Here is a 24,152-nt window from a genome sequence, read left to right as displayed (position 1 = left end):
CCATCAAATTCATGTAGCTGCAGATCACAGACTCAACAAAGGAATGGGTGTCGATGCTGAAGAGGAGGTTTATCATTCCTATTTAGCCGTGTCAGGCATTTTGTTGTTATTGAACTAGTTTTAATATTTTCATGGAGCTAAACCATTGGGTCGTTCCATATCTTGGTGCTGTTCTGTTTCAGTTCTGTTTATTGACTATAAAGCACTTTGGGATGTCCTGAGGTTGTGAAAGGTGGTCTCGAAGTCCGCTCTTTCTTTCTTTCTTACCTTCTTTTATCTTTCTTTCTCTCCTTTTACCTTTTCTTCTTTTCCTTTATTTTTCTGTTTCTTTCATTTCTCTTTTTCTTTCTTTCTTTCCAATCTTGTGCTGAATAGAGATGCCCGACAGGTTGTAAGTACAATGTTTGTTCAACACCTATGAAGCATCGGAGTAGATTTTCAACTTGCCACTGGGGCAGCGGAAATGACAAACGGACAGTTTCTGTAGCGGGCGATGCCAGCTTCATGCCCGGGCACCAAGTCGACAATCTACCCTGATGTGTTAACCACGTTGTTGTAGGTTTCGGAGTTTGAAACCTGGACATCCTGCAAAATCAGCAGAAACATTCTATCAGCAAAAGGCATGCAGTGGCATCAAGTCTTCTTCTCTGAGGCAGTCCTTCGGAGTCGAGGATGATTTGCTTCCACACTAAGAATGAGTTCTCAGGTGACTGATGAGTCCAATGCAGGACCTACAGTCACTGTCACAGGCGGGACAGATGGTGGTTGAAGGGACGGGTGGGTGGGGTGCTTGGGTTGTCGTACGCTCCTTCCGCTGTTTGTGCTTGGCCTCCATGTGCTCCCGGCGAAGAAACTCAAGGTGTTTGGCGCCTTCCCGGATGCTCTTCCTCCACTTTGAGCGGTCAGGGGCCAGGGATACCCAGGTGTCAGTGGGGATGTTGCACTTTATGAATGAGGCTTTAAGGGTGTCCTTGAAGCATTTCCTCTGCCCACCTGGGGCTCGCTTGCCATGTAGGAGATCCGAGTAGAGCGCTTGTTTTGGGAGTAGTTCTGAGGTAGATGCATTAAGCGCCAATATTCTTTTCATGTGAAAAGCCAGATACTTGAATAGAAAATGAGTTCCTTTGTGGGAATGGGACTAGCTGAAGTGCTTTTGCAGAGAGCCGGCACGGGTTCGATGGGCCAAATGGCTCTTCTTGCTGTAACCATTGTATGGTTTCTATAATTCTGTCATTTTTGTAGGCAGTCAAAGGTGAATGCATTGGAGTTGTTTTGCAAAAAGACAGTTTTAACTGCAAGGCGCAGCTAGGTAGTGTGTTATGTACATGTGTGTCCAGTTTATATGATCTGGCACAGCAATGTTTGCTTTGCTTTAAATGTAACATTAAAAACTTCACAAAGACAATTTGGAGTTTGTGGTCAACAGCGACACCCATGGTGGCTCTGGGAAATGCAGGCTCTGCAGCCTGGCTCTGGCCAGGAGAGATGGTTGCAGAGCAGATGGTGTTGGGAATGGTCAGTGTGAATGAAACAACAAAAACATGCTAGGGTTCAGCTCAGAAACACAGAGAGCAGAGAATAGTGTAAAAGCTAAAGCTAATCATTAATAATTATCCTTCATTCAAGAATTATTCTTTTTTTTTAAGCAGATTTAGGAACCAAATGGTTTGATGAAATAAATTAAACATTGTTCATGTGCTCACTCACCGTGTGTTACTCACTGGCTTTATTTTGAAGTATTTGTTCATTTGTACGTTTGCTCTTATGTATCCTGTCGTACTGCACAATTAGACTGGATGATTGAGTCTCATGTACGGAGCATGTTTTTTTTTGGAGGAAATTTCATTGCACACTCGTTGTGATGGAGATCGGGGTATCACTGGGATCTGTGGTACATGGTCTCTGTGATGGAGATCGGGGTATCACTGGGGTCTGTGGTACATGTTCCCTGTGATGGAGATCGGGGTATCACTGGGGTCTGTGGTACATGGTCCCTGTGATGGAGATTGGGGTATCACTGGAGTCTGTGGTACATGTTCCTTGTGATGGAAATCGGGGTATCACTGGGGTCTGTGGTACATGGTCCCTGTGATGGAGATCGGGGTATCACTGGGGTCTGTGGTACATGGTCCCTGTGATGGAGATCGGAGTATCACTGGAGTCTGTGGTACATGGTCTCTGTGATGGAGATCGGGGTATCACTAGGGTCTGTGGTACATGGTCCCTGTGATGGAGATCGGGGTATCACTAGGGTCTGTGGTACATGGTCTCTGTGGTGGAGATCGGGGTATCACTGGGGTCTGTGGTACATGGCCCCTGTGATGGAGATCGGGGTATCACTGGAGTCTGTGGTACATGGTCTCTGTGATGGAGATCGGGGTATCACTGGGGTCTGTGGTACATGGTCCCTGTGATGGAGATCGGGGTATCACTGGGGTCTGTGGTACATGGTCTCTGTGATGGAGATCGGGGTATCACTGGAGTCTGTGGTACATGGTCTCTGTGATGGAGATCGGGGTATCACTGGTGTCTGTGGTACATGGTCTCTGTGATGGAGATCGGAGTATCACTGGAGTCTGTGGTACATGGTCTCTGTGATGGAGATCGGGGTATCACTGGGGTCTGTGGTACATGGTCTCTGTGATGGACCATTTTCCATACCGCGGGAGCCTACTGTCAACAAGGGCAGACGTTAATAACGAAGTCCAGCCTTCAGTGTGCCAGTGCAGCCTTCGGTTTCCTGAGGAACCGAGTGTTTGAAGACCAGGATCTCAAACCCGGCACCAAGATCATGGTCTACAGAGAAGTAGTCATACCCGCCCTCCTATATGCTTCAGAGACATGGACTATGTGCAGCAGCACCTCAAAGCGCTGGAGAAGTACCACCAACGCTGCCTCTGCAAGATCCTGAAAATCCATTGGCAGGATAGGTGCACCAACGTCAGTGTCCTCACTCAGGCCAACATCCCCAGCATCGAAGCATTGACCACGCTCGATCATCTCCGATGGATGGGCCACATTGTCCGCATGCCCGATACTACACTCCCAAAACAAGCGCTCTACTCGGAACTCCGACACAGCAAGCGAGTCCCAGGTGGGCAGAGGAAACGCTTCAATGACACTCTCAAAGCCTCCTTGAAAAAGTGCAACATCCCCACCGGCACCTGGAAATCCTTGGCCCAAGACCGCTCAAAGTGGAGGAGAAGCATCTGGGAAGGCGCCGAACACTTCGAGACTCTTCGCCGGGAGCACGCGTAAGTCAAGCGCAGACAGCGGAAGGAGCGTACGACAACCCAAACATCTAACCCACCCGTTCCTTCAACCACCGTCTGTCCCACCTGTGACAGAGACTGTAGGTCCCGCATTGGTCTCATCAGTCACTTGAGAACTCATGTTAGTGTGGAAACAAGTCATCCTTGACTCCGGTGGATTGCCTAAGAAGAAGTTTGGGCTCAGGGTATCACTGGGGGTCTGTGGTACATGGTCTCTGTAAAGGAGCTCAGAAGTATAATTCACATATGACTGTATTTCCAGATAATCTGTTTTTGTTATGTTGATTAAGGGATAACTATTGGCCAGGACACCCGGGGAGAACTTCTTCAAGATAGTGCCATGGGGTCTTTTACATCCACCTGAGAGGACAGACGGGGATAGTTTAATGTCTCATCCAAAAAAACAGCACCTTGGTCATTGCAGCACTCCCTCAGCCTAGACTTTTATGGTCAAGTCTCTGGAGCAGGACTTGAACCAACATCACTCTGCCCTCAAAGCAAGAGTGCTGCCCACTGAGCCACGGCTGACACTAGGAATAGGCTAACCATCAGCTTTTTAACCCACGTGTCAGCTAGTCAGCATTTTACAAGAAAGCACAACTATTTGAACTGGGATTGGTCCATTCAGATGAGTTGGGCGGTGCACTGGAGGCTGTTGGAACGATTGTTTTTCTCCCACTGTTGGCTGTGCAGAAACTTGAGGCAGAATAGGTTTAAGATGGGTGCTGAGAGTCCCAGTTCCAAGTGATTATAATTAGTGCTTGGCCCCTGAGAGGGTTTGTAGAACGAGTAAGCTGCTAGAATGCAGCTTTCAGAAACATATGGGGCGGATATTCGGTCGTGCCTCTGTTGTGGTGTTAACCCAGGCGGGACGGTAAATATTGCGCCGGGAAATGGTTTGCGTCTCCAACCGCAAAATTCAGCAGCTGGGCCCCGAGTGTGGGGTGGGGCGCTAAGGGAGACGTTGCACACCTCTTTTAGGGCGCTAGGCCGGCTGAGCAACTGAAAATACCGAGCTAAAGAGCTGGCCTTGGAGCACCCTGAGAGAGGCTTCTCTGGGAAAAATAAAACAGTCAAAAAAAACACCAAGGGGTCGCCCAGTTACCGCCCAGTTACCCCCAGTTACCGGCCAGTTACCGCCCAGTTACCGCCCAGTTACCACCAGTTACCGGCCAGTTACCGCCCAGTTACCGCCCAGTTACCCCCAGTTACCGGCCAGTTACCGCCCAGTTACCGCCCAGTTACCGCCCAGTTACCCCCAGTTACCCCCAGTTACCGGCCAGTTACCGGCCAGTTACCACCAGTTACCCCACAGTTACCGCCCAGTTACCACCCAGTTACCCCCAGTTACCGCCCAGTTACCGCCCAGTTACCACCAGTTACCCCCCAGTTAACCCACAGTTACCGCCCAGTTACCACCCAGTTACCCCCAGTTACCGCCCAGTTACCGCCCAGTTACCACCAGTTACCCCCCAGTTAACCCACAGTTACCGCCCAGTTACCACCCAGTTAACCGCTGAGATTGAGTTTAACGCCCATATTTGATTAAAAATTGAAACTAATGCCCAATTATCACCCATTTATCGCCGGCGTAACTTTCAGCATACAGTAACGCAGGCAATTAGCTGACCCACCCGCCCATATTTATTTTTTAAATCTGACGTCATCACTCGTGCATCACCCAGTAGACTGTTTATAATGGAAAAGAATGCCCAAATATCGCCCAGATTATCGCCGAGCGCTACTTTCGGCATCTCACCCATATATAGCCCAAAAGATCGCTGGCCCAAAAAGACACTCAAGAAAAGCTGCACTCACCTGACCTTAACCCGGCGGTATGGACGCCATTTTGTAATTCGGAGGACTTTTCATAAAAGGCTGCTTCAAGTTCATGGGAGCTTTGATGTAATTTGTGAGTGTTTTTAGGGTGGTTTTAAAATCTCGACAATTACATTGTGGTGAATTTTGAGTTTCTATTGCATTTTTAGAGGACAATTTCATAATTTTGAAGACATATAAATAGGGCATTTATAGTAATGAGGCCTGTAATTTCTCAGCCAGTATTGATGACCACTCACATGCTGAGGACTAGAGATGGGAGAAGGTTCATTGGAGAGCATTATGTGCCCAATCAAAGAGATGGCAGACAGCTGAGGAGGAGGAGACCTTACACCCAACGCACTTACAGGGATAAGCGATCATACTTGGACTTGTCCGATAACACGTGCCTTATGAGGCTGCACTTACGAAAGGAGGCCATCAGTGAGACATGCCAGCTAATTAAGGGCGATCTGCAGCCTAACAGCACCATCAGGACCGTACTGCCTATTGAGGTCAAGGTTACTATGGCACTTTCCTTCTCTGCATCGGGCTTCTTTCAGGCCTCAGCTAGCGACATTTGTGGTATCTCTCAGCACGCCACACATTGGTGCATTTAACAGGTGACTGAAGTCCTTTACATACGCAGGATGGACTTTATTAGCTTCCCTATGACCAGGGTGGCACAGACTGAGAGAGTTTTGGGTTTCTCGAGAATAGCAAACTTCCCCAAGGTGCAGGGAGCAATAGACTGTACGCACATCGCCTTTTCAGGATGCGGAACTTAAGGGATTCCAGTCCCTGAATGCAACTCGTTGTCGACCACAAGCAAATAATAATGGCAGTAAATGCAAAATTTCCAGGGAGCATCCATGATGTGCACATCTTGTGTGAGAGCGCTGTCTCTAACCTGTTTAAGAGGCAGCCACAAGGTCACGGTTGGATGCTGGGGGCTAAAGGATATGGCCTTTCCAGCTGGCTCATGACCCCCCTGCGTAATCCCCAGACGGAAGCCGAGAAGCGCGACAATGAAAGCCACATAGCCACAAGCAATATCGTCAAAAAGAATATCGGAGTGCTTAAGCAGCACTTCAGATGCCTGGACCACTCAGGAGGCGACTTACAATACCACCCTGAGCAGGTCGCTCAGTTCATTGAGGTGTGCTGCATGTTGATTAACTTAGCTATCAGGAGGGGGACAAGAATTGCCAGATGGGACTGCCGGTCCACCTCAGGAGAGAGGGGAGGCAGAAGAGGAGGACGAGGACATAGAAGAGGACCTCGGGGAGAACAGTCAGGCCCTTCAACCCACTCTAGATCACAGGAAAAGTCCCGTGGTAGTTACGCAGCTGCAAGACTGTTGCGTCAGCAGCTCACAAATGAACGCTTTGCATGAAATTACGTTGGTAGTAGTTACAGTTGCGTTACGTTACGTTTCATCCTTGCCTAGCCTCACCATTGTTTGCAAACTTTGTATTGATGTTAAACCTATCTGTTATTGGAAGACACTGCACAACAATATTAAGGTGAATAAAAAATTTTCATGAATACAAAAGTTTAATAGTATTTTTTTTAATAATAAACAGCCATCTAACCCCCACCCCAAAAGTGACATTTTAAAAAATAACAACAACATTAACAGCAGCATATAATATATAATGGTATAACAACAACAAACTTTCAAAAACAATGATAAATATGGCAAACACCCACCCACCAGTCAACAAATTTATTAATAACAAGAATAACAAGAATACAAAAAAATACATTCCCCCCCCCCCTCCCCTACTTGTGGCCACGCCTCGCCTTGCCTTTAACCCCCCTGGTCTGAGCCCCACCTCTTCCCCTTGTGCCCACACCAAGCCGCCTTGTAGCAGTGCACCTCGAGCACTGATGCCATGTGGGGGCTGACGGCTGAGTCACAGATGGGGCTGGCAAAGCTGGCGGGGACATTTGCAAAGAGACGTCCTCCAAGTCAAAAGCAACTGCTTCCTCCTGACTGGCATGCGTCGGCAATGGCGGTACGGCACCTTGGGGTGCCGTGCCGTATTCCGGGACCACAGGCTGCCCTCTGGCATCCATGGACCCGGCTATTCTCTCCATCACCGCGACCATCCGCGACATCTCCTGCGAGACTATCGCGGTCAGAGCGGCAACTTGCCCAGTTAACCCGCCCATTGCCTGGAGGAGCCCTTGACCAATGTCGACACTGGTCCTGGACAGTTGCACCCTGTCCATGCCGACATCTCCTGGTCTTTGAGCAGTGCGACTTCGCCGAACCACCCTCCGCGGGGCCAGCGCAGGCATGGAACCACTCGGGGTGCCCTGTTGCAAGGGGCTTGACCCATTTCCTTCCTCGGTGAACAAGGACGTGGCCTCAGGAACATTGGAAGACCCCGCTGCAGGCTCTTCCTCCACCTCCTTACTGTCCTCGGTGGACAAGAGGACTTGCATTAGTAGAGGACAGGCTCTTGCCTCCTTGCCTCCAGATACAGCCTGCAGAACCGGGTGAACCTGGGGAGCCTAGTGAGCCTGGGGTGCCTGGAGCGCCTTGGGAGCGAGGGAGCCTGGTGACCTAGGGAACATAAATGAGGTTAGTAGAAGAGAAGGGGATGCCAGGGTGACATGAGAATGCTTACGCTACGCAGTTATATATATGAGGAGCAACACTACTGCTATAAATATCACTGACAAACATCACATATAATTAACAGTGCATCAATGCTGGGGATGTTGGCCTGGTCGAGGACGCTAACGTTGAAGCTCTGATCACACTTGATCAGCTCCGCTCGGCGGGCCACATTGTTCGCATGCCAGACACGAGACTCCCAAAGCAAGCGCTCTACTCGGAACTCCTTCACGGCAAACGAGCCAAAGGTGGGCAGAGGAAACATTACAGGGACACCCTCAAAGCCTCCCTGAAAAAGTGCAACATCCCAACTGACACCTGGGAGTCCCTGAACAAAGACTGCCCAAAGTAGAGACAGTGCATTCAGGAGGGTGCTGAGCACCTCAAGTCTCAACGCCGAGAGCGTGCAGAAACCAAGCGCAGGAGGCGGAAAGAGCATACGGCAAACCAGTCCCACCCACCCCTTCCCTCGACGATTATCTGTGACAGAGTCTGTGGTTCTCGTATTGGACTGTTCAGCCACCTAAGGACTCATTTTTAGAGTGGAAGCAAGTCTTCCTCGATTCCGAGGGACTGCCTATGATGATGATGATAATTATCATGATATTACAGAAGCTGCATTGCACTATAATGATATTTCATGATCCCATCATTAAATGACATAACATTATATAAAATTACATCAATCATATGTTGTACTGAAATGGCATGAAATTACTTTAAATCACCAATGATTTATACATTACTCACGGGGCACAAGAAGAGGTTCAGCACCACCACGGGTGGCCCACTAACCCTCACTAACACCAATGCCCGCTCCTTGAGGTCGGTCAGTTGGCAGAGGTCTGCCGGTCGTCCTCCAGTACGTCTCTGTTCAGCCCATTTTTTCGACAGTTTCTTCTGCAAGGGTGACAAGAGCATGGCATAAGCTCATTGCCTAAGTACCATTGCAGATATTACAGATATTAATAGATACTATTACTATTACATAACACGCATAACGCAACACACAGATAATCCCCAATTAGTCATCGCCCTTGCTATCCATTGGTAACGTTATACACTCATACGCTTTGTATGCACGGTTATATCTACGGTCTGAGAATAAATTTAATAAGATTGAGATTAGGAACTAATGCATGACACCATGATTACCAGCCTAATTACAATCCAGCAGATCTACATTTGAATTAATGATTCATTGCATCATTACAATTTATAAATTTAATAAATTTTACACATTGGGCTAGAATCTCCACTTTTTTTGCATGCTTAATGCCCACTAACGCCCATTTTACCGCTGAAATGACGTATCATGCCCATATATCGCCCATTTTGGCACAAAATGGAAACTGGCGGGCATTTTTAGGAAAATTATTGGCAAGCGTTACTTTCCCCATGTGCTTAACACCGGGAAAAAATATTACTGCCCGCCCACTTTTTGGGGGGAGGAATCATCAGAATGGGTGAAATCAATGGCCATAATATCGCCCTACGTTACTTTCCGCACGGAATTAACGCCGAGATTCAATAATACCGCCCGCCCACTTTTTTTTGTCGTAATGAGCACATTTGCCGAAACTAACGCCCAGGAGATCGCCCAGCGTCACTTTCCCCACCTCGCACACATATCGCCCGCAATATCGCTCACCCAAAAAACCACCCAGAAACAGTGGAACTGTTCTCAACGAACGCCAGCGGTGTGGCTGACATTTTCAAAATCGAAAGTCGTTTCATTCAAAAGGCTGCCTCAACTTTGGGGGAGTTTGCATTGACTCTAGAGTTCTTCTCAGCTGAAGTGAACATCTTGACAGACATATTTTCAGACTCTGGACTATTGAGGGTTCACTCCAGGTGTATTTTAATGAGGAAATCATTGCTTCTGATCAATCGCTATTATACTTTCAATGCAATGGGGCCATCAAATAATAACTGCTTAAGCAGCGCTTCAGATTTCTTGACCACTCAGGAGGGGAGCTACAAATCAACCCTGAGCAAGTAGGTAAATTCGTGGTTGTGTGCTCCATGCTGCACAACCTGGCTTTCCTAAGGGGCCAAGAATTGCCAGAAGGCTCTGATGCTCCACCTCAGGAGAGAGAGGAAGAGGAGGACGAGGGGTTGGACATTGACCTAGGGCCAGACAATCAGGCTAGCTATGCAACCATGCCCACGACCCCCTCCAGACCGCAGGAAAGGGCCTGTGGTGGCTACATAGCTGCAAGACTCTTACATGAGGAGCTGATATCTGAACGATTTGCCTGAAAGAGCGTTGATGTGAGTGGCAACGCTGACACACTGCTGTGTGTGTGCAGCTCAGACACCAATGGCGCCCATCACCTTGGTGCCAGTTAAAGTTTATGTTGATTGATGTTAAGTTGTATTTAACCCTTTCATGTTAAGGAATCACCAGTGTGTAACGGTCCAGCTATCTGAGACAATGCGCAACAAGGTTATGTTCAATTTAAAAAAAATTTAGACCAACATTGGTCTGAAATCATAAGTATCACAGACAATAACACCCAATCCCTGCCCATACCCCACTTTTACCACCATTGACATCAATCAAATGTTCAACATGCCCAGCAATACAGAATACAAAGGCAAAGCAGGAGCGTGGTCCCCAGCCCCCATACATTACAATAAATTGCATACACCCAGATGGAGATATAACAGAGCCCTCACCTGCGGACATGCACCTCACTTTCCTTCCCCCTCCCCTTCTTCTCCCCACTTCTACCCCTTCCCCTCCTCGCTCCACGACGCCTGGCCGAGGAGCTCCTCAGGCGGTGTCTCATTGGGGGGGATGAAGGTAGATGCGGTCTTTGCACGGGTACGGGAGTGGGGGGTGCCGAGGTGGCAACATTCTGTGATGCAGAAGCAGGATCTTGGTCCTTGCTCTCATCTGTCACTTGCAGTGGTGGTGCAGAAGCTAGGGGTGGAATGCCGCGCTCGGGGACCACTGGGAGGCCTGTGCCAGCAGTGTTCCTGGCTATCGCATCCAGGGACTCCGCCATCCGCGGAATATACTCGGTCATGATGCCGGAGATGTGGCCAGCTGTCAGGATATGCCCCTCAATTCTTCGATGAGCTGGTCACCAATGTCTATAGTCCGCCTGGACAACTGTACCATCTCTCCGCTGTCATGTGGCGCTCGTGGAACAGATCTGCTGCATCCAAGAGATCTCTGTTGGGTCGGCGCTGTCCTGGGGACAAATGGGGTGCCTTATGGTGAGGTGCTTGGGACCGGTACCTCCAGAGTGGAGGCGGAAATGACCGGAGGACCACTAGATGGCCTTGGGGTGGGAATGGCTTCTGGAGCATGGCGATGCAGGTTCCTCGAAGTCTGTGCTCTCAATCATGGAGAACAGACCCAGCGGATTTATGGGTGAGAATCGGAGATCCTCAGCACCAGATGTTGGATCGTCTGGAGAGTCGAGCTCCACGCCCCCACCTTCTGGCCTCTGTGGTCTTTCCTGGGGCCGCGCTGCTGGCTGAGCTGCAAAACACAAATGAGGTTATTAGAGGAGAAGGGGATGCTAGGGTCACAAGGTGAGTCCAGCGCTACACACAGCATATGCACGACAAAAGCACCACCACTATCAAAATCATCGCAGACATCACATTTCATGACCCTCAACACATTTGCATTCCAATGATTTTCATTAGGCCAGCATTATTTCGACGACAATTTTAGAAATCATCTATCATATATGATTGTTCGGATATGAGTGGGTGTGGCATCTGTCGACTTCACATCACACAATGGTGTAAGCTTTACTCACGTGGCATCACTTCAGGGTCTGCAGATGCGTCAGTGGGTGTCCGGGGGTGCTTCCCCACGAGTGCGAGCACTCGCTCCTCCATCTCAGTGATGTTGCTGGGGACTGGTGGCCCCCCACCCATTCGCCTCTGCACTGACCTCATCGTCGATAGCTTCTTCTGTAAAAGGTGACAGGATGGCATGGCATGAGATCATAGCGTGATATCATTGCTAGGTACTGTCACAGAGACTGATACAACACATAATCGACAGATGTAATCATCATTATTATGAAAATTATCATTCTTTACATAAAGACGTACACTGTGACCGCCGGCTTTGAGTAAAACATTCCCGGTAAAAGTGAAAGACCTCACATTTGATGATAGTCACTCATGACTGTTACAAATCAAATTATATAAATACATAAGTACATGTAAATCGATGCAATACTTACTCTTGCGGATCCTACAAGTCGTTCCATCGTTTGTGGCATTGGTTGCCCTCACGAACCTCGTTGGTCGCCGATAAGACCACCTCTGCTATCTCGGTCCATATCCTCTGGTATGCATTTGGGGTGGGCTTCCCACAACCTCCCTGTGTCAAATCACCCCAGCATGACTCGACCTCCTGCAGGAGGGAGGCATTTGCCTCATCCGAGAAACTCCTGGCTCTTTTGCGTCCTCCAATGTGCTCCTCTCCCACCTCACTGCTCACTCCAGCATCAATCTCCACAGCGTGCTGTGATGTCTCTTCCTCTCTCTCCATTATAGGCCAAATTCAGTCAAATATGTGGCTGGTAACAGCTAATTTTTGTTTGCCTACTTGCTGTGAAGCTCGAAAGTCTTCCTCCTTCCTCCCAAAGCAGCCACACCACACCCAGACACGCCTTCAGTCCCTCTCTCTGACTCCTCTTCTGCGCATGTCATGATGACCTTTGACCTCCTGAATCATGGGAATTGAGCATTGCCATGCCGTTGCTAAAGACGGCCACACTTTACGGCAGAAGGTCAAAAACATTTTACTCTACCGCCCATTTCATATCGCTCGCGACGATTTTCAAAAATGGAGACTAGGTGCTTTGAGAATGGGCGAGAAGCCGGCGATCTGAAAACCCTTTTTTACCGCCCACGCTGGAAATAATGTCCATTTTTAGGCAATAAGTGGAGGGTCTAGCCCTTACTCTTCCGGAACCAACAAGGTCGTTCCAGCGCTTGTGGCACTGGTTCGGCTCACGGACCTCTTGTGTCACAGACGAGACCACTTCAGCGATCTCCGCCCATATACGTTGGTTAACCCTGGAGGGCTGTTTCCCACAACCACCCCGATTCAATTGGGCCCAATGACTTTCTACCTCTTGTACGAGGGCAGCATTGGCCTCCTCAGAGAAACGCTTTGCGTGCTTTCTGCCACCCAACTCCTCCCACCTCACCCAGATCATTTCCTTCAGCCACCTCCTCCACCTCTACGGCATCATCCATCACCTCATCTACATGCTCCATTATTTCTAATAAAATTATTTTCAATTTGTTTCATCAAAAAATCTATTAATCTCTATCCCTCCAAACCAGCTTTCCACTCACAACCACACTCGACTCTCTCTCTCTCTCTGTTCTGTGCATGTGCAGATGGCCCCGACCTCCCGAATCACAGGAAAAGTTAATCAGCAAAAAAAACAGCCATGCGTATAACGGCCGTTGCTATGGACGCCAGCCTTGCACAATGGAATAAATCGCTAACGCCCATTTCACATCGGCACGGCTAACGCCCAAATTAAAAAGTGGAAACTAGCGGGTTTTAAAATGGGCGATATTCCGGCGATCCTGAAAGATACCATTTTCACTAACGCCGGAAATATCGGCCATTTTTGGGCGCTATAGACCCCGGTGTAGCCCCAAAAAATTTCCCAGTACCTGACTGACGCCACATCAACATAGATCGCAAAAATAAAAAAAATCTAAAACAATCACACTTACCTCGGGTACACATTCCTTCCCTCACTACGGCCGGTACAGCTCGGGCCACCCGCTTTCCCTGGCGGTGCCGCTAGGGGGCGCTGTGGGTCGCTATGGATCGGGCGCGAATCAAATTTTGAACCAGAGGCGTTGCACATCATCTCGCCTCTCCCGGGCGGTACTGCTCTGTGCCTCGCAAACCCAGCACCGAATGCCCCGGTGGGGCACCGGAAGCTGGCCCCCCCCCACCGCCCGGAAGTGATTTCCGCCGCCATTACTGCCCCTCCGGGGCGCAAACAGAGGCGGCAACAATCCGAAAATCCAGCCCATTTTGTTTTCCTCAAAGTCACTTTCTGGTTCCTGCCTGTCTGTTGTCTTCTGGGAAACTTTATTTCCCTCAAGTTCCATGGTTGCAGCCATGTTGTTTTGAGGTATGGTGGATGTTTGCGGGTGGGAATGCATTAACCAGTTTTATTGAAGATCCCGGACACTGCGCTGGTGGAATTGCCAGGCTTTGGAAACAATGGCCGTGATATTTACGGGGCTGCGCATTCAGAGCAAGGTAGGAGAAGTTACGGACGGGAAAGCTGAAAGTACGGTATTCCCGAATACCCTGCAGTTTTTCTCCAGTATGCCCGCCCAACAATCAGACTGGCGCTCGGCTGGGCGGGAAAGCCTGCAGCAGGAGGCTGCAGCAGATGCGCAGGGAGGGAGGCAGGGAGAGATTGTTGTCGGGGGGTCCTAGTGCGGGAGGTGGGAGAGATCGCAGAGGGGTGGAAATGGTGGTCAAGGGGGTCCGATCACAGGGTAATTGGGACCCCTGTCCACTATCTCTACCCCTTGTTGGGCCGGAGCGGGGGAAACACTCCTACTCCTCCTGGCCTGCAAGCAGTCCTGTAAAGGCATTCAGCTGATGGATCCACTCATTCTCCCCTCCTTTTATCTGCCGGGTTTCCCGGGCCCTGGGAAACCCAGCCAGTGTGAATTAATAGTAAAAAGGTTGTTAGAATGGAGACACGCCACCTCCTTAAAATGTTTTATGGACTGACTCGCCTCTTAGGCACAGATTGGTCTCCTGCCCCTTGTCCCACCTTTGTTAAAACTGGAAATGGGCGGGTTTGAGGTGGCTTGGCTTCCTGTTTCAGATTTTCACATTTTACCTTCCGACCCCCGACCCAAACCTACGGGTTTTTGGGAGTCAAAATGACACTGAGATTCCCTTATTTCGGATTTTACTACAGGTTGTTGCTGTGATGCGTGATGCACACCACTTCCGTCGCCCCGCCATTGGTGGCCCTGCCTTCAGCCATCCCTGCTCTATACTCTGGTATTTCCTCCCCAACCTCTCCCGCTCCTTTCCTCTCTCTCCTCCTTTAAGACGCTTGTTAAGGGATCCCAGCATCCCTTGGGAGCTCTGTATATAAGCAGGCCACCCACGAGGTACCCTGGAGTCTAAGTAAAAGGAGCTAAGGTCATACTTACTCATTGCTTACGGTATTCAGTTTCATCCTTTATTATGAGTGTAACAATTGGCGACGAGAAAACAAACAACTGCGCGAAAATGCAAAGAACATTTGGTATCCTGGAGAAGTTCTCAGAAGGGGAGAGACTTGACCAATACTTCGTGGCCAACGAGCTGGAATGGGACGAGAACGCTGCCAAATGAAGGGCGATCCTCCTTATCGTCTGTGGGGCAACAATCTATGGCCTCATGAAGAATCTTCTCGCTCTGGTAAAACCAACAAACAAATCCTATGAAGAATTGTGTACACTGGTCCAGGAGCACCTAAATCCTAAGGAAAGCATTTTGATGGCGAGGTATCGGTTCTGCATGTATCAACGGTCAGAGGGCCAGGAAGTGGCGAGCTACGTCACCGAACTAAGGCGCCTTGCAGGACATTGCGAATTTGATGGATTCCTTGAACAAATGCTGAAAGACTTTTTTGTGCTTGGCATTGGCCATGAGGTAATCCTTCGCAAACTATTGACTGTTGAAACACCGAATCTGAGCAAAGCCATAACGATAACCCAGGCATTTATGTCCACCAGCGATAACACCAAACAAATTTCGCAGCATAAAGAGGTTTCGGCCACAAAGTAACATCGTTTCGAGCAGGAATATACATGGCAGAACGTACACACCGGCTGTTGCATGACCTCAGATGACCCAGAGTCCGCCATCAATCAAACAGTTAACACCTTGTTGGCGTTGTGGAGGTAATCATCGGGCCCATCAATGCCGCTTCAAGCACTATGCGTGCAACGGCTGCAGAACAATGGGACACCTCCAGCGACTGTGCAGGCGAGCTGCAAACCCTGCAAACCCTGCAAACCCTGCAAACCCTGTAAACCACCACGTTGCAGAGGAAGATCAATCCACGGTGGATCAGGCTGAACTTGAGACTCGAACCGAGGAGGCAGAAGTGTACAGGGTACACACCTTCACCACGAAATGTCCACCAATAATGTTAAAAGTTGAACTGAATGGAATTCCAGTATCCATGAAACTGGACACGGGTGCGAGTCAGTCCATAATGAGCAAAAAGGCCTTCGACTGGCTGTGGTGCAACAAGGCACACAGGCCCAAGATCAGCCCCATTCAAACCAAGCTAAGAACTTACACCAAAGAACTGATCCCTGTAATTGGCAGCGCAGCAGTAAAAGTCTCCTATGATGGAGCAGTGCACGAACTCCCACTATGGATCGTGCCAGGGGATAGCCCCACACTGTTCGGCAGAAGCTGGCTGGGAAAAATCCGCTGGAACTGGGACGACATCCGAGTGCTTTCGTCTGTCAACGATGACTCATGTGCCCAGGTTCTGAGCAGATTTCCATCGTTGTTCAAGCCAGGCATTGGAAGTTTCTCAGGGGTGAAAGTGCAGATCCATTTAGTTCCCGGTACACGACCCATCCACCACAAGGCACGGGCGATACCATATATGATGCGAGAGAAAGTGGAAATTGAGCTGGACAGGCTGCAGCGAGAAGGCATCATCGCGCCGGTGGAATTCAATGAGTGGGCCAGTCCGATTGTCCTGGTACTCAAAGGCGACGGCACGGTCAGAATTTGTGGGGACTACAAAGTAACGATTAACCGTTTTTTGCTACAGGACCAGTATCTGCTACCCAAGGCAGACAACCTATTTATGACCCTGGCTGGAGGAAAGACATTCACCAAGTTGAACCTGACCTCGGCCTACATGACACAGGAGCTGGAGGAATCTTCGAAAGGCCTCTTCTGCATCAACACACACAAAGATCTGTTCAGGATTCGGTCGGCCGCGGCAATTTTCCAACGGAACATGGAGAGCCTGCTGAAGTCGGTTCCACGCACCGTGGTTTTCCAGGACGACATACTGGTCACAGGTCGGGACACCATCGAACACTTGAAGAATCTGGAAGAGGTTCTAAGTCGGCTAGATCGCGTGGGACTCAGGTTGAAACACTTGAAGTGTGTTTTCCTGGTGCCAGAGGTCGAGTTCTTGGGAAGAAGAATCGCAGCAGACAGCATCAGACCCACCGATGCCAAAACGGAGGCCATCAAGAACGTGCCGAGACCAAAGAACGTGACAGAGCTGCAGTCGCTCCTGGGACTCCTCAATTATTTCGGTAATTTCCTATCCGGGTTAAGCACCTTGCTAGAACCCCTACATGTGCTACTGCGCAACGGAGACGACTGGGTATGGGGGAATTCACAAGAGGCTGCCTTTGAGAAAGTCAGAAATCTGTTATGTTCAAACAAACTGCTTGTTCTGTATAACCCATGTAAACGATTAGTGCTAGCTTGCGATGCGTCATCATACGGGGTCGGGTGTGTGTTACAACAGGCTAACGAATCGAGGATTTTGCAACTGGTCGCTTATGCATCCAGGAGTCTGTCCAAGGCCGAAAGGGTCCACAGCATGATTGAAAAAGAAGCTCTGGAGTGCGTTTACGGGGTGAAAAAAAATGTAGCAGTATTTGTTTGGTCTCAAGTTTGAGCTTGAAACTGACCATAAGCCACTCATATCGCTATTCTCAGAGAGCAAAGGGATTAACACCAATGCCTCTGCCCGCATCCAAAGATAGGCGCTCACGCTGTCGGCATACAACTGTGTAATCCGCCACAGACCTGGCACAGATGCTCTCAGTCGGCTACCATTCCCCACCACTGGGGTGGAAACGGCACAGCCTTCAGACTTGCTCATGGTGATGGATGCATTCGAAAATGAAAAGTCACCTGTTACGGCCCACCAGATCAGGACCTGGACCAGCCAGGATTCTTTACTGTCCCTGGTAAAAAAACTGTGTCCTCCATGTGAGCTGGTCCAGCATCACAGTGGAGATGCAGGAAGAGATTAAACCATTCCACAGGTGCAAAGACAAAATGTCCTTGCAGGCGGACTGTCTTTTGTGGGGTAATCGCGTGGTCTTGCCAAAGAAAGGCAAAGAAACGTTCATCTATGACCTACACAGCACCCACCCAGGCATTGTATGATGAAAGCCATAGCCAGATCCCATGTGTGGTGGTGCGGCATCGACTCAGATTTAGAGTCATGCATGCGCCAGTGCAACACTTGCTCTCAACCGAGCAATGCACCCAGAGAGGCACCGCTAAGTTTGTGGTCGTGGCCCTCCAAACCGTGGTCGAGGATCCACTTTGACTATGTGGGCCCATTTCTAGGCAAAATGTTCTTGGTTGTCGTGGATGCTTATTCAAAATGGATTGAATGTGTAATAATGTCTGTAAGCACGTCCACCGCCACCATCGAAAACCTACGAGCCATGTTTGCCACACACGGCCTGCCTGATGTCCTAGTCAGTGACAATGTGCCGTGTTTCACCAGTGCTGAATTCAAGGAATTCATGACCCGCAACGGGATCTAGACATCACATCTGCCCTGTTCAAGCCCGCATCCAATGGCCAGGCAGAACGGGCAGTTCAGACCATCAAGCAAAGCTTGAAACGCATGTCGGAAGGCTCCCTGCAGACCCGACTGTCCCGAGTTCTGTTCAGCTACCGCACCAGGCCCCACTCGCTCACCGGGGTTCCCCCAGCCGAGCTGCTCATGAAAAGGACGCTCAAAACAAGGCTCTCGCTTGTCCAGCCTGATCTCCATGATCACATCGATGGCAGGCGGCATCAATAAAGTGTGTACCATGATCACGCAAATTTGTCACGCGATATTGAGATCAATGATCCTGTGTTTGAACTCAATTATAGACATGGTCCCAAATGGCTCGTTGGCATGGTCATAGCCAAAGAAGGGAGTAGTGTGTTTCAGGTCAAATTGGCCAATGGACTAACGTGCAGAAAGCATTAGGACCAAATCAAATTGCGGTTCACTAACAGCTACGAGCAACCCGAAGAGGACACCATCAACTTCGACCCTCCAACAACATACAAGTGGCAACCGACATCACGGTTGACCACGAAGCCGAACTCACCACCTCCAGCAGCCCGGCAAGGCCAGCTGCACAGCAGCCCAGTGAAGAACCAACCAACTTACCCACAACCGCATTTGTACCGAGACGATCGACAAGGGAGCGAAAAGCCCCAGATCGGCTCACCCTGTAAATAAGTGTACTATTGACTTTACGAGGGAGTGATGTTATGTATTTAACATTTGGCAACCTGTATCACACCACCATCAGAGGGCCTACCTGTTGGAGTCCCAAGGGATCCCAGCATCTCTTGGGAGCACTGTATCTAAGCAGGCCACCCACGAGGTACCTGCACTCTGGAGTCTTATTAAAGGAGCTAAGGTCACACTTACTCATTGATCACAGTACTCAGTTTCATCCTTTATTATGAGCGTATCACTCCTAATATCACCTTCTTTGGCCCAGCATCCATTTTGACCCTATTACTCCTGTAATGTATTTGCTTCATGGGTTCTTTGCTGAAGAATTCATAGCAACACATTGCTGTTAAGAACCAGTTGGTTTATCAGCAAAATGTTTTACAATCTAATTAAAGGAGCTAAGGTCATACTTACTCATTGCTTATGGTACTCAGTTTCATCCTTTATTATGAGCGTAACAATGCTGTTTAAAACCGACCTCTTTGACCAAGCGTTTGGTCACCTGTCCTAATGTCTCCTTGTTTGGCTCGGTGTCAAATGCCTTGAGGCGTTTTACTCGGCTAAAAGTGCTATATAAACGCAAGCTGCTGTTGTCTGTGTGAGATCCAGTGCCCAGTTACGCTCCGTAACTTTGCTATTTATGGATTTGTTTACTCACACATGCTTGAGTTCCCGTTGTTACTGAGGAACAACAAATCAACAGCCGTGAGGAAACACGAGGAGTGACATTAATAGAAAATAAGAGATTACCCCTCCCAGCTGAGAGTAAGCCCCACCCGAAAGCACAAAATTGAGCTCCTTGTGCTTGTTACTGGAAACAACATGTTTGTGTACTTTGCCTGTTTAATGATGGCAGTGTGAACTAGACCTGTATTACTACTTGTGGAAACTAAACCCAAAACTAAGTACCTGTACTAGATAGTTATTGCTGCTGGAACTAGTGGTGGATGGATGCTTAATGTGGTCATTTGAAGTTTCTCTGTCCGGGAGGGCGTTAACCCAGTTATTTTAGCTTTACCTGTAAAATTATATTGAAGTTCACATAGCTACCTTTATTGTCACACTTAAAATATCCCTGACCCTTCCAGGACAAATGAGTTTTGCCATCAAAGAATTACTTAGCTCAAGTGCCAGAAAATTCACCAAGTGAAGTGGGTGCAGAGAGGGTGCAGAGGAGAGTTACGAGGATGTTGCCTGGACTGGAGAATTGTAGCTATGAGGAAAGATTGGATAGGCTGGATTTGTTTTCTTTAAAATGGAGGAGGCTGAGAGGAGACCCTATTGAGGTGTATAAAATTACAATAGATTGGATAGGAAGGACCTATTTCCCTTAGCAGAGGGGTCAACAACCAGGGGGCATAGATTTAAAGTCATTGGTAGGAGGTTTAGAGGGGAATTAAGGGAAAATGTCTTCACTCAGAGGGTCGTAGGGTCTGGAACTCACTGCCTGAAAGGGTGGTAGAGGCAGAAACCCTCACCACATTTAAAAAGTACTTGGATGTGCACTTGAAGTACCATAACCTACAGGGCTACGGGCCAAGAGCTGGAAAGTGGGATTAGGCTGGATAGCTCTTGGACGGCCGGTGCGGACACGATGGGCCGAAATGGCCTCCTTTCATGCTGTAAATTTCTATCATTCTATGATTCTATGTAGTATCAAAATCAAAGCTTCCTGTGGCGGGGAGGGGACTGCATGAAAGTAAATCTCACACCTTCAGCATTTACATTCTCCTCTGATAGTATCTGTTGCCAAGCATATCTGTGAGGCTGCATGGTAGCCCTCTCACCTCTGACTCAGAAGGTTGTGCACATAACCTAGGCTGATGCTGCTGCCATTTGGATGAGACGTTAAACCGAGGCCTCTCAGGTGGACGTAAAAGGTCCCGTGACCTATTCAAAGAAGAACAGGGGAGTTCTTTCCGGTGTCCTGGCCCAATTGTGTCCACAATATTAAACACAGGAGACCACTCGGTCTAACACATCACTGCCAGCTGTTTGCCCTGCTCTCTCCCCTCTCTATACCATCCTCCGCTTCAAGTATCAGGGTGTCAGCCTTGGCTCAGTTTGTAACATGCTCGTTTGAGTCAGAGGCTCATGGGTTAAAATGCCACTCCACGATTAAGTGCATGATCTAGGCTGACCCTTCAGTACAGAGGGAGTGCAGCACTGTCGCAGGTGCCATCTTTCGGGTGAAGCGTTAAACTAAGGCCCCGTCTGCCCTCTCATGTGGTCATGTTTGAACAAGCACAGGGCCGACATTTATCCTTCAACCAGCGTCACCGAAAACAAATGATTACACCTGGTAATTTTTAAATGGGGTTAGGAACAGAGGGCTAAAGTCCACACCAACATTCATTGGCACTCATGCAGTGACGAGTGGAGTGACACCCACATGAACCACGGAAAAAGCTCCAACAATCATCCTTTACCACATCGTTACTGAAGCAATTTCAATATACCATTGGGAAAAGATCTTCACCAAATAGCCTGCCAACACATGTTAAATCTACTCATACATTTTGTCGGGCTCTTGCTGGGCTTCTATTGGACTAGTGCTCAATCCTGTCACACCACACGCAAGTCTCACTGCTCCAGAGTAACATCTCTTTTATAGAATGGTTACAGCACAGAAGACGGCCGTTCGGCCCGTTGAGCCTGTGCCAACTCTCAGCTAGTCCCACTCCCCCGCCCTTTCCCCGTAGCACTGCAAATCTTTTTCCTTCAGATACTTATCCAATTCCCTTTTGAAAGATAAAATTGAGTCTGCCTCCACCACCCTCTCAGGCAGTGCATTCGAGAACCCAACCACTCGCTGCGTAAAAAAGATTTTTCTTGCATCGCCTTTGGTTCCTTTGCTAATCACCTTAAATCTGTGTCCTCTGGTTCTCGAACCTTCCGCCAATGGGAACAGTTTCCCTCTATCTGCTCTGTCAAGACCCCTCATGATTTTGAGCAACTCGATCAAATCTCCTCTCAATCTTCTCTGCTCCAAGGAGAACAAGCCCAGCTTCTCCAGTCTATCAACGTAACTGAAGTCCCTTATGCCTGGAACCATTCTTGTAAATCTTTTCTGCACCCTCGCTAAGGCCTTCACATCCTTCCTAAAGTGCGGTGCCCAGAATTGGACACAGTACTCCAGGTGGGGCCAGTATTTTATACATAATACCCTGGTTCGGTTTTAAAAAAAAAATGTAGTCATGCCATTCTGAAATGGTCATACAAAATGGATGGACAGGAAAAGGCTAGCTGGTTCATCAAGCCAGGCCATCACTCATGACCATTCATTTCCTAACCCTCCTTCCCCCACTTCCTCTTGAAGGCATGAAACATAGAACACCGAGTGTGATACTGTAGTGGTTACTGGTCCAATAATTCAGCAGCATGTGAGTTCATTATCCCACAATGAGAGTTTGAGAATTTGAATTCCATTAAAAAAAAATCTGGAAATAAAAAACTGGCATCAGTAAAAGTGACCATCAGATCGTCATAAAAATGCATAAAAATGTTGTCCTTACCTGGTGACACCAGGCCCTCTGAAGTGACAAATTAACTGCATAGACAGCAATTAATGAATATTATATAATTGGCATCACGGAGATGCAGCTCCAGGGTGACCAAGGCTGGGAACTCAACATCCAGTGGCATTCAACATTCAGGAAAGATAGACAGAAAGGAAAAGGAGGTGGGGTAGCGTTGCTGGTTAAAGAGGAAATTAACGCAATAGTAAGGAAGGAAATTAGCTTGGATGATGTGGAATCTGTATGGGTGGAGCTGCGGAATACCAAAGGGCAGAAAACGCTAGTGGGAGTGGTGTACAGACACCAAACAGTAGTAGTGAGGTTGGGGACAACATCAAACAAGAAATTAGTGATACGTGGAGTAAAGGTAAAGCAGTTATCGTGGGCGACTTTAATCTACATATAGATTGGGTTAATCAAACTGGTAGCAACACGGTGGAGGAGGATTTCCTGGAGTGTATTAGGGATGGTTTTCTAGACCAATATGTCGAGGAACCAACTAGAGGGCTGGCCATCCTAGACTGGATGATGTGTCATGAGAAAGGATTAATTAGCAATCTTGTTATGCGAGGCCCCTTACGGAAGAGTGACCATAATATGGTAGAATTCTTTATTAAGATGGAGAGTGACACAGTTAATTCAGAGACTAGGGAAAGGTAATTAAGGAAGGAAAGGTAACTTCGATGGTATGTGACGTGAATTGGCTAGAATAGACTGGCAAATGATACTTAAAGGGTTGACGGTGGATCGGCAATGGCAAACATTTAAAGATCAAATGGATGAACTTCAACAATTATACATCCCTGTCTCAAGTATAAATAAAATGGGGAAGGTGGCTCAACCGTGGCTAACAAGGGAAATCAAGGATAGTGTTAAATCCAAGGAAGAGGCATATAAATTGGCCAGAAAAAGCAGCAAACCTGAGGACTGGGAGAAATTTAGATTTCAGCAGAGGAGGACAAAGGGTTTAATTAGGAGGGGAAAATAGAGTACGAGAAGAAGCTTGCTGGGAACATAAAAACTGACTGCAAAAGCATCTATAGATATGTGAAGAGAAAAAGATTAGTGAAGACAAACATAGGTCCCTTGCAGTCAGATTCAGATGAATTTATAATGGAGAACAAAGAAATGGCAGACCAGTTGAACAAATACTTTGGTTCTGTCTTCACGAAGGAAGACACAAATAACCTTCTGGAAATACTAGGGGACCGAGGGTCTAGTGAGAAGGAGGAACTGAAGGAAATCCTTATTAGGTGGCAAATTGTGTTAGGGAAATTGATGGGATTGAAGGCCGATAAATCCCCGGGGCCTGATAGTCTGCACCCCGGAGTACTTAAGGAAGTGGCCCTTGAAATAGTGGATGCATTGGTGATCATTTTCCAACAGTCTAATGACTCTGGACTGGAGGGTAGCTAATGTAACACCACTTTTTAAAAAAGGAGGGAGAGAGAAAATGGTAATTATAAACCGGTTAGCCTAACATCAGTAGTGGGGAAAATGTTGGAATCAATTATTAAAGATGAAATAGCAGCGCATTTGGAAAGCAGTGACAGGATCGGTCCAAGTCAGCATGGATTTATGAAAGGGAAATCATGCTTGACAAATCTTCTGGAATTTTTTGAGGATGTAACTGGTA

The sequence above is a fragment of the Pristiophorus japonicus genome, chromosome 22 (assembly GCF_044704955.1).
Source record: "Pristiophorus japonicus isolate sPriJap1 chromosome 22, sPriJap1.hap1, whole genome shotgun sequence".
NCBI classification, from domain to species: Eukaryota; Metazoa; Chordata; class Chondrichthyes; family Pristiophoridae; genus Pristiophorus; species Pristiophorus japonicus.
This window is presented reverse-complemented; position numbering follows the sequence as displayed.